This window comes from Cupressus sempervirens, chromosome 4, assembly GCF_028749045.1.
Source record: "Cupressus sempervirens isolate cs-2001-9-10 chromosome 4, ASM2874904v1, whole genome shotgun sequence".
In the NCBI taxonomy this organism is placed as follows: Eukaryota; Viridiplantae; Streptophyta; class Pinopsida; order Cupressales; family Cupressaceae; genus Cupressus; species Cupressus sempervirens.
In genome coordinates, this window is record NC_143121.1 from 241,675,549 (window position 1) to 241,686,473 (window position 10,925).

Genomic DNA, 10,925 nt, shown 5'->3' on the forward strand with positions numbered 1-10,925 from the left:
CCCAAGGTACTTCTTGTCGATGATATCCATTCATTCAATCATTTTTCAATCCAAGAACTTGGAACCAATTCCTCAAGTTGTAAAATCCAATCATTTGTTATGCTCTATTATGTTCTATTAAAACATTTATTGGTATTTTAATCATAACTCATGTTTTACTATCTATATACACCTACCCATTGGTACATGTCATCATGACAATATCATAGAGGTCTCTTTAATTGCACATGAGATAACTCTCAAAGATTTATCCATACACATCACATATGTTGTCTGTGTTGTTGCAAACTATCTAACACTTGGACAATTTTCCATCTCTAAATGTATAAATGAAATCTTGAATACATGTTTCCATAAATGAAAACTATAAATATATCTATCTAACCATATTTCCAGTAGTACTTGGCCTTCAATACCAATCACAGACACTCTTGCCAACAATTCTCATACAATCATTATTTAATGTTCATGTCCTCCATTTTCTCACATCATGGCACCAAATATTTCCAAAGGAGACATCCTATCTAATGCAAAAAAAAAAAATCCAAATTTGATCACAAACAGATGCACCAATCATGGCCTTTATAAATTAATGAGAGTTAATTTGACTATCTTTTTAAAAACCACCCATAATAGTGATAGTCCAAAAGATGACACCAATTTAATAATTAATACTTGACCACATCAAAGTTAATTTATTTCTTTAATAACTAAGGCCTAAATATGAGCAAGTAGGTTATCAATATTATCCAAACTACATATATTAGTCATCGCGTGCCCAATTTTTGCCAGTGCATTTTCCACCTAGTTTCCTTTGGGGTAAATATGTTATATAGCTACTTATCATAAAATTGAAATGAGATTATGAGCATCATTGATGATTTGTGCAACTTTATAGTTAAATTTTTTTCTCCTTAACTACCTCAATAAGAATTTGTGAGCCTCTCTTAGCCACTAAATTTTGAGTACCAATTGAGATAACTTGACTAAACCCCCAAAATGACCCCATAGCTTCTACAAAATTGCTAGTGTTCTCACCACAATTACCAGAATAAGCCATCACCATGTTGCCTTTATCATCCCTAATAATACCTCTTATCATATCAATACCCTCCCTAGCATAGCCATCAAAATTAAGTTTAAACCAAGAGGTGGGGGACAATTTCCTTCTCACTTTTTGTCTAGCTAAAACTTTTGTCTTCTCAAATTTAGTAACTAGATTAAGTAGTATCCAATTAGTCACAATAATATGTTAATTAAGAGTAGGAGCATGTGGAGGTGTCTTACATATTTAGTGAGTGATACATTCTCTTAAGAGATTAACAATGATATGTAGCGTAACTAAGGTAAGGGGAGGACTTGTCCCCAAATTTATATAGTTGTTTTTTTCCTTCTATAACTGCCAACATACATATGGAGATAACTCCTTCCATACCATTCAAATGAGGGGGTCAGTGGAGAAAGCCTCCTAGCTTAGAATAAACCAATGGATGTCACTATAGAAAACCCACTAGATCCCATACATGATAAATGTTTATCTATAACTTATTATTTATTTACAATGTATTTATAATAACTATAATATTTTATAAATATTTTCACATGTCTATCTATTTCTATTTATATTAGGTATTAAATATTATTTAATATGTGTTTAATAATAAGTTTAATTTATATTATGAAAATCTTATATAATATGAATATATCAAATACATGAAAAATACTTATTTTAGTATCATATCATAGTTATATTATTCTATTTTATTATATATAATATATTCATAATAATCTTAATCTTTGATTATTATTTATTATTCTGATTTATATTTTATATTTATTTACTATTTTTTTGTGTAATTAATATTTATTATTTATTTAAATATACTTAAATATTATATTATATTTAAATCATAATATTTAAAATTTATATAGTATTAAATATTATTGTAGGTTTCCCAAGAGGTATAAGAGGAGCCATAGATAATGGAAATAAACAAGGAGACAGAGATGGTGCCAAAGAGGTAAACAATGGTAGGGAATCTTCTTCCACTTTGAAAACTCTTACCTTGTCTCCCAATGAAGACATGATTAAGGAAGTTAGGGTAGAACAAATTCAGCTGAAAAATATTGTCATAGTCTTTGCTTTTTTAGATCATAAACTTTTTCCTTCGAGAAAATATTTTGATGAGTGTTTAAATGCAATTCGGGGCAAAAAAAATTGCAATTCATGTTAGTTTTTGTAGAATGATTCAAAAGGGCTTACTTGTTATTTTTCTAAAAATCCATAACATGCAAGAAAGAGTGTTAAAAAGAGTTATAAAATGTTGGTCCCTCTCTATTTTGTGCATTCATAGTGTCTCCAAAAGGGAACTTGAGAAGGTTATGGAGAGATCAACAACAAACAGGGTAGACATTAAAAATCTTCAAGAAAAATTTTGGCATTTCATCCCTCAAATCTCAAGTCCTCTTGGCACTATTCTACAAGTCAAGGAATATAAGGTTACTCCACCAGATTTAAATGTTAGATTTTTCATTGCTCTCACTCCATAAGCTAACTACACATAAATGATTTTATTGGAACTTGAAGGAGAAACCTTCTCCTCAAAAATTTCTTTGTTAGGCAATCTTCATGATTTCTTCCATTGCAAGCTTAATGAGAACCCGAAAAAAGATTTCTTGATGCTCAAACCTCAGTTTGATAAGGCCAAAGTGATAGTGGAGTAGCCCAATAATGGCTCTCATTTATCTAACAATAAAATACGTTTTCTCAATTCTCTAAAAACTAGCCTAGAATCTGATTTAGCAAAAGAAGGAAACCCTTTAATGGTTGAAGCCAAACCAAAGGACAAGAAAATTGAATTAGAAGCTATTGATAGATGTGAAATTATCACTCTCTCAAATCCTCTATATGACAAAGATTTTATTGTGATCTCGGTTGGACACAAGGAACCAATTTTTTTTTAGACTCATCCCATGACCCTTACTATGGTAAGACATGATGATATAGAAGAAGGTAGAATTAGAGACATCACCACTAGATTGGATTCTCAACAATTGGCCATTAAATCTATTAATGAGAAATCAAGGAGTATAAAAAGTGTTATTGAAAGCCCTAAAGAGAACAATAGCCTAGCACTTCAGATCCTAAAGAAATTGTCCCTTCATTCATGAAGGCCTATATAGAAGTGGTTAGAAAAAAGAGGAAAGAAAATGAGAGGAATTCTCTCTTCAAGAATGATAATAGCAAGAATAGTATTCCTAATTGCTTCAATAGGTTGTATAAGAATCAAAAGCTTACACTCAAATAACATGTCTTCCATGCTACACATACATAGTGATAATGTGAGGGGGCTTGAAATGGCTGATAGGAAATACTCTGTTAGGAGCTGGTGTAACAAAATTAAAGACAAATACATCATTTTTCTTCAAGAAACCAAAGTGTTAGGTTTTCAGTATTCTTGTATAAAGAGATTTTTATGGGATAAGGATTAGGTTTCCACTCCAATCATGAGAGGGGAAAAGGAGGTATTTTTATCCTTATTAGCCCTAATTAGTCCAAATTTACTCTAGACCATGGAAGTTCTCCATGTCAGAGAGCCTTGTGGGTGAATTTTAGGAGAGATGGTGAAGTAGTTGGTATTTTCAATAACTATGCCTCTAATGACTATAGGGAAAAAGCCAACCTCTAGAATTAGTGCTCTACAAGCCTTCCTAAGGCTTTTTAGATATTTGTTGGTGATTTTAACATGGTGGAAAAAGGAAGTGACAAATAGGGTGGACTAAAAATATCTTAGAAAGGGAATGAATAGAATTTTTTCTTCAATTTAATGATGTTTTAATTTTATTGATCCTCTTGAAACCAAGAGAAAGGAGTTCAAGAATCATAGGTGTGGGATAGAGTCTTTTGGAGATTGGATAGATACAACAAGGACTCCTCTTTCTTCTCATTTAAAAACGTGGAGGACACACTCCTATTATTGTATCTCTTGTAGCCCTCTCTGACCATTCTCCTGTTTGCATAGTGGTCCTTCTTAATGATGGCAATGATTTAAGGGTTGACATGTCTAGATCTAAGATGTTCAAGTTGGATTCTTCTCTCTTAAAATATTGTGATACTAAGAATGCTATTAGAATGGTTACTTTCTTGTCTAAGATGTCTTCTCTATCCTTGAGGCCAGTAGATCAATGGGATGCCTTAGTCGATGCTTGGAGAAAGATTTACCAAATTGCTGGTAAAAATATTGTTTTAAAAAGAAATAGGAGGGAAAATGAACTTCAAAATATACTTAATGAGAATAAAATGGAACTTCAAAACAAAGGAGAAGATGCCAAGTTAGAATAAACCCTTTCTACAAAAAATTGAGAGTCACACAAAGATATAAGATTCAAGGTCAGAGAACTGCAAAAAAAAAAATAGTTAAGAGATGATTATGTAGGGTCAAGATACCTTTTCATTATCACTAGGACCAAAGACAAGAGTGAATTGATTCAGGAGATTCAAATTGGAAATGATAAAACTAATGACCCCAATCTAAATAGAAAGGCTTTTTATGACTTCTATTCTGGATCTTTTTCATATGAGGTTAGATACGAGAAAAATGAGCCATTAAAGGGTTGTTGAGCATTATCCCAAAAAATATTTATTCCCTGAACTGTGACAAGCTTAGTAGATATATCTCTCTAGATAAAACAAATGACAGTGTCAAATCTATAGCTATTGAGAAATCTCCAGGATTGGACGGGCTCACAAAAGAGTTCTATAAAGATAATATTGATTGGATCAGTGAGGAGTTTCTAGGTTTTTACAATGATGATTTTGAGTATTGTTTCTTGGGGGTTAATGTGAATAGAGGAGTCATGAAGATGTTACCAGAAAATGGGCATAAATATTTGGTTAAACATTGGAGACCAAATACCCTTCTAAATTTATCTTATAAAATCATTGCCAAGGTAGTAGATAGAAGGGTTAGTAATATTCTAAAGGATTTTATTTTAGTTACTCAAACTAGGTTTATAAGGGAAGATACATATTAGAAAATCTTATAACTAGTTGGGAAGGAATGCTTTGGGCTAAGGCTAATAGTCAAAATTTAACAATTATCCTATTAGACTTTGAAAAAGGCAGATGATAGGGTGGAGTGGTGTTTTATTACTAGTATGCTCAAATTTTTGGTTTCCCTTCTTATTTCTAAAAATGGATTGAAATTATTTTCAAAGACTCCTCTACTATGATAGATATGAATAGGGAGATGTCCGATACTATTTTTCTACAAAGGTCAATAAGGAAAAGATGTCACACTGCCTCCTCACTTTTCATGATCATGACAAATTCTCTTCAATATATTCTTAGAGATAAAATGGTTGGCAATCCTATTAAAGGCATTACTCTCCCTAACTTTGAAGAATTGGTCATTGCTCAATTTGTAGATGACACAACTTTGTTTCTGGAAGTCTTTGGAGATAATTTTGCTAACACCATAGATAGACTTAATTTTTTTTGGTTTACTTCTAGAGAAAAGATAGAAACTTTGAAATATTATGTTTTGGGGTGGTCAGGTACCCCTTCCAAATGGCTGAGAAATATTTGTTGGAACTAGGTTGATCCCAAGAAGTTTTTGAGATATCTTGGTATCCTTTTTTCTTTACATACTTCAATTTTTGACATGTGGGATTGCATTTAATACAAGAGCCATAAGAAACACATCAAATGGAAAACCCATTCCCTATCTCTTGCTGGGAGAGTCCAGGTGGTACAGAAAGTTCTCTGCTCCCATTATTTGTATTTTCCTTCTACTTGGTTGTTTACTAAGTATTATAACAACATACTTGAAAATATTTTGAGAGACTTCTTGTGGTCATATGGCATGGGCTCCAAGAGTAGACATTGTGTAAAATCGGACTGGTATTGTTTACCAAGAAACTTGGTGGTCTTAGGTTGAAAGATACCAAGACGCATGGGATAGCCCTCACAAACAAATGTGGATGTGTGTGTGTGTGTGTGTGTCTATATATATATATATATATATATATATATATATATATATATATATATATATAAGGCTTTATGGGAGAATAAACCATAAAAGGTTCTTGTGAGGAAATTTTTTGAAAGATCAGCAATAAAAAATGATGAATGCTCCTCTAATATACCTATTTCAAATATCACTATGGGTGATTTGAAAATGAAGATCTCTAGCTTCAAGGTGTTCAATTCCTTTTGGAATGCTTTTTCTCAAGTGAGAGGGTATATCTCTTGTGGGCGTACATTTGATTGCCCTCCTAAATATGTTGTTATAGACAAATAAATATGATGGGGTTTGTATCTCAATAATAAGCCTTTGGCTCTTAGCCAAGGTTTCTCTCCTAAGTAATGAAATAAAAAAGGTATCTTTGCTATTAATGATCTTCTTGTTAGTAACAAGCTAGGATCATGGGATTTCCAAATTTCGCATTCCTAATTCTCAAAAGAAAACACATACTCTTCCTTCCAGAGTGATTATTAAAGAGAAAGTAGGCAAAAAAATTAACAGTGATGAATACAGAAAGCTTGTTGCTTGGGATGATCATACTACTCTTAAAGATACTTCTACTAAAAGATTTATGGATTACTTAAGGATGACCAATATGTGCTCACAAGGGTCACTTAGTGTTGGGGGTTTGAAAGTCCCTTCTCAAACTAGCATTTTTTCTTTGACTATTTTTGGAAAGGTCCCAATTATAAAATGATTGTGCATTTTAGGTGGTTTCTCCTTATCAAAAAGTTTGTTGTTGGTTTTGTGTTGTTATCCATTAATGTTGAACCTGCTAAGTGTCAGATGTATAACAAAACTAAAGATTTTCAACACCTTTTCTTTATTATATTTATGCAAAAAAGAAGGACTATCTTTTTTGTTTTACCCATTAATTGGAGCAAGAAACTTGAATTATCATGGAGTGAGGTCCTTGTTAGTTACATTGAATCCTTTAATTTTTTGCAAAATAGATCTTGGTTTTTGCTAATTGGTGAAATTTTATGGCTTCTTTAGAAGATGTCCTACTAAGTTTAATCTTAAACTCATACATTTTAACATAATGTCATAGGTTTGTATTTGCTTGGATATCCCAAAGAGCAGATTTATGAAGCTAGCCTATGAAGGAACCTTGTTGATACATAGAGATGAAGTGAAACCTTCTAGATGTATTGATAGCTATCAATTTTTTCTTACACAAGATGAAATTTGTGATCTAACTAGCCTAATCAAAAACTATCACTTGGTACCAGACAACAAGAATGGAGGAAGCAATCATCATAAAGAGGACTTTAGGTCTATAAGGAGTAGCCAAAGTGGACATATATATGAAGCAACTTAATCAGGTTTTTGAACACATACTCATCAACAAAGTCCATGGAATAAAGCTCATTAATGTTGCAGCCCTTTTTCCAATAATCGATAATTTGTCTTGTAAATGGTACTTGGGTACAATATTAAGAATACTCATGCTAGTTTTTGACAGATACTAAGGCAATTTTTGTATAGACCACCTCACCCAATTTTGTAAGTGTTTAGAGTTATGGGGTTTTTTTTTTTTTTCTTGATGTATTGGCTAGTTAAACTATATTAATACAAAAGAATTTATATAGTATTTGTATTATATAATTGTTATACTATATTAGATCATAATATTTATATTATCATAACATATAACAATTTAATATTATTTTTAAATGTACTAAAAAAATATATAATTATTTAAAATTATTATACTTTTGATTATTTAATTCTTTATCAATTACTAAAACCTATTCCTAAACAAAGGCATCACACGATGAGTTGTTATGTTGCCCAATGGTTGGAAAGTAGGTGAACTCCTTATTGGTCTTGCTTCTAGAACAACTTCTAATTGATCTCTTATGTCAGTTATGGATATAATAGTGAACTCTCTAGTCTACTATGTGAGCATCGTATCAAGCTTAAGGATTTTCTTTTAAAATGTTTAGGGGTTCTTGGTGTGTAAGCTTGTGTAATGGTAATCAATCTCAGTGATACCTTCTATTATCTTAGAGTTTTTAATTCGTTATCAAAATTTCTATAAATATTACCTTACAACATTTTTCATAAGTAGGACACGTTTTCAATAGTAAGTCAAATTGTGATATTGCTACCAGAATTCAACTATGTAGTATCTCTTATGAGAATGAACATTTAGTATGTGTTGGATCTAGAGATGCTTATACTTCCCAAGAGGTCACCCATCTGAGTCTAGCTCAAGTGTGCTTAACTATGAAATTTCCTCCATAGTTGAACCCACTTTTCCTCAAAATCCATATACAAGTCATGCTTAGTGGAAATAAGTACAATTCATTTTCTTGCAAATTACAAGTTCATTCAATCCAAGAATAAGGTGATGAATATCTAATTTTTTTATAATTTGACCTATAAACTTCATGCAAACTATTAAGAAGGGATGGAAGGATGTTGATATATGGATTGATAAACTTTCCATTTCTATGCAGAATATTTTAATGAAAGTTAAGGAAAATGAAAAATAAGGTGTTTGCTGTTTATTAATGGAAAATTATTTGCAGTCTGTCAAACATTATACACCAAGTAAAAAATTAAGTTCTTAAAAAATAAATCAACTTTAACTATTTAATACTTTTGATCTAGAATCAAAATTCTAGTGTGAGATGCTTAAATAGTCCTAACTATTGTAATGAATGTAATATCTAACTGAATTGGTGGTGACGGCTTGGATACCATTGTTGCCAATATGCTGCTACTGCAAGAACAATCCCCAACCAGTGCCGCCTTCATCCCTCACGGCATGCTGCATAATTGTTTCATTGTCATTTTCCTCAGTTTGGTTGACCATGGTTGTAGGCAGACTTGAGAGAAAAATCATTTCCAACATGTGGAATTAGATGGATTTAAAATTATCCGTTAAAGTAGTGAAGGCGCCGTCCTTTTTTCTTTGAGAGGCGTAATTATACATCTAAACCCATCCGCATAATGCGAGTAGAGGATTCAATATGGACACGAAAGCCATGTTCTAAAATAATTTAGAGGAATCTTTCTATGCACGCGTGACCTAAGAAAGTATATTTACTTCGAAATAATGTCAGCCATTCCAAGATGTTTATAAATACAGAAAATTCACATTTGAAGATCTTTCATTTCAGATTTTCCTTTTCTCTATCAAATCATCCCTACATTTATTCTCCAATTCCAAATGGAGAAAGTCACCATAGGCTTTGGATTCCAATATGTCGAAACAGTTACATTGTTCTAGATTTCTTTATATCATTAACTATCACAAAAAGTACTCGATATTTTTGCCCTTTTCTCAAATCTCTGTGACAAACAACATATTATAAATCTAAAACATCATATTAATTAATCTCTTTTAAATGGTGTTTAGAATATCTGAAAACTTATCTTCATTTGGCAGCAATTTATGTTGAGAATATCATAAAATTTGGAAGAAAAAATAGAACTAATACAATTGCATGTAAAGAAGATGAAAACGAGTGAGGTATTTATTCAGTTCGGCCTCAAAAAAGTATGAGGCTCTTATTGGGTGCAGCATCAAAAGATCTGACAAGAAAGAAATACATCAAATGTGGAAGAACAGTCTTGAGAGAGAAAATATTACATCAATTTAGAGGAATTTACAACAACGATGACAGATCAATGCCCCACAGGCGGCGCTCCAGCTGTAGATGTTTGTCCAGCAATCAACTCCTTCAGCTGTTGATCATTGACTTTGAATGCCTTACTCAATACACCTTGTGGAATGGGAGGATTCGCTCCGAAGAGGGCAGATGCAACCACTTGAACACCAGGCAGCTGGCTGTTAAAAGAAGTAATTGTAGTTGCATATGATTTCCCAACATTCTGCTGAAAATGGATTAACCCCTTTGGAATCACAAACACATCTCCCTTCTCCAACTTGTGTGAGAACAACACGTTACTTGTGCTGACAAAACCAACCAAAATAGTGCCCTCCATTACAAATATGATCTCAGTAGCGCGAGGATGAATATGAGGGGGATTCAAACCACCAGGAGCAAAAACACCATGGTTCATTGATATGCCCAGCGTATTTAATCCGGGGAAAGTTTCCACAGTACCAGCGGTGATGTTGAATCCAAAACGATTGTTTGTTGAGAGTGGAGTATCAAGTCCCTTAAACAAGAAATCTGAAGCCTTCACTTCCTTTGGGTCTTTGCACACAAAGCCGTTCAACTTCACTTTAGTCTGAGTAATATCAGCCACACAGAAATCCTGCAGAGGATCTGGGTCTGATGCATTAATTGACAGGATTAGAGAAAACCATAAAATGCAGCTCAAGGAAGCTTTCATCATTGTTGCAGAAGTTTACATTTCCATGGGAACAAGAATGGTGGACAGAATGAGAAATGTAAAGGCAAAACTTGCTATGATGAAATGTATTAATTTATTAATTTATCTGATGAAAGGCATTTTATTTCTTAATACTTTTTCACACAATGGTAGCTAGACATGAATCAGTCAATTGTGTGTGGGATAAAACTGTTGGAACGAGTCATTTAGTTGAATGCTGTACAATGACATTAAGTGATATTTGTCATAGCTACGTAAGAGAACGGAAAGACATTGTTATTTATAGCGTAGACTTGATTGACATTGCCATTTATCGAATCGTGTACAGATTGAATGACTCGCTCTACCAAGCTTCAATTTAATAATCTGTAAAGACGTAGAAGTTTACACGTTGATAACGTCACCGCTACCTAAGCTGATAGTTTACACGTTCTTTCGCTTTCCTACATTTCTCTGAACACTTATCCATGTTTTTTCACCCACTTACGGTGCTCTAATTTTTAGACTGTAGCATTCACACTGTTTTGAGTCAGCATTGTCACGCAATGATAGCCGAAGATTGCTACCCCTCTCAAGTACGTA

The 10,925-nt window shown here is 32.6% G+C and overlaps 1 pseudogene; it reads right to left on the minus strand.

The window, feature by feature from the left end:
• Nucleotides 1-9,490: 9,490 nt before the first annotated feature.
• LOC149560904 (germin-like protein 1-1 pseudogene) lies at nt 9,491-10,401 on the minus strand (annotated as a pseudogene).
• Between the last annotated feature and the right edge of the window lie 524 nt (nt 10,402-10,925).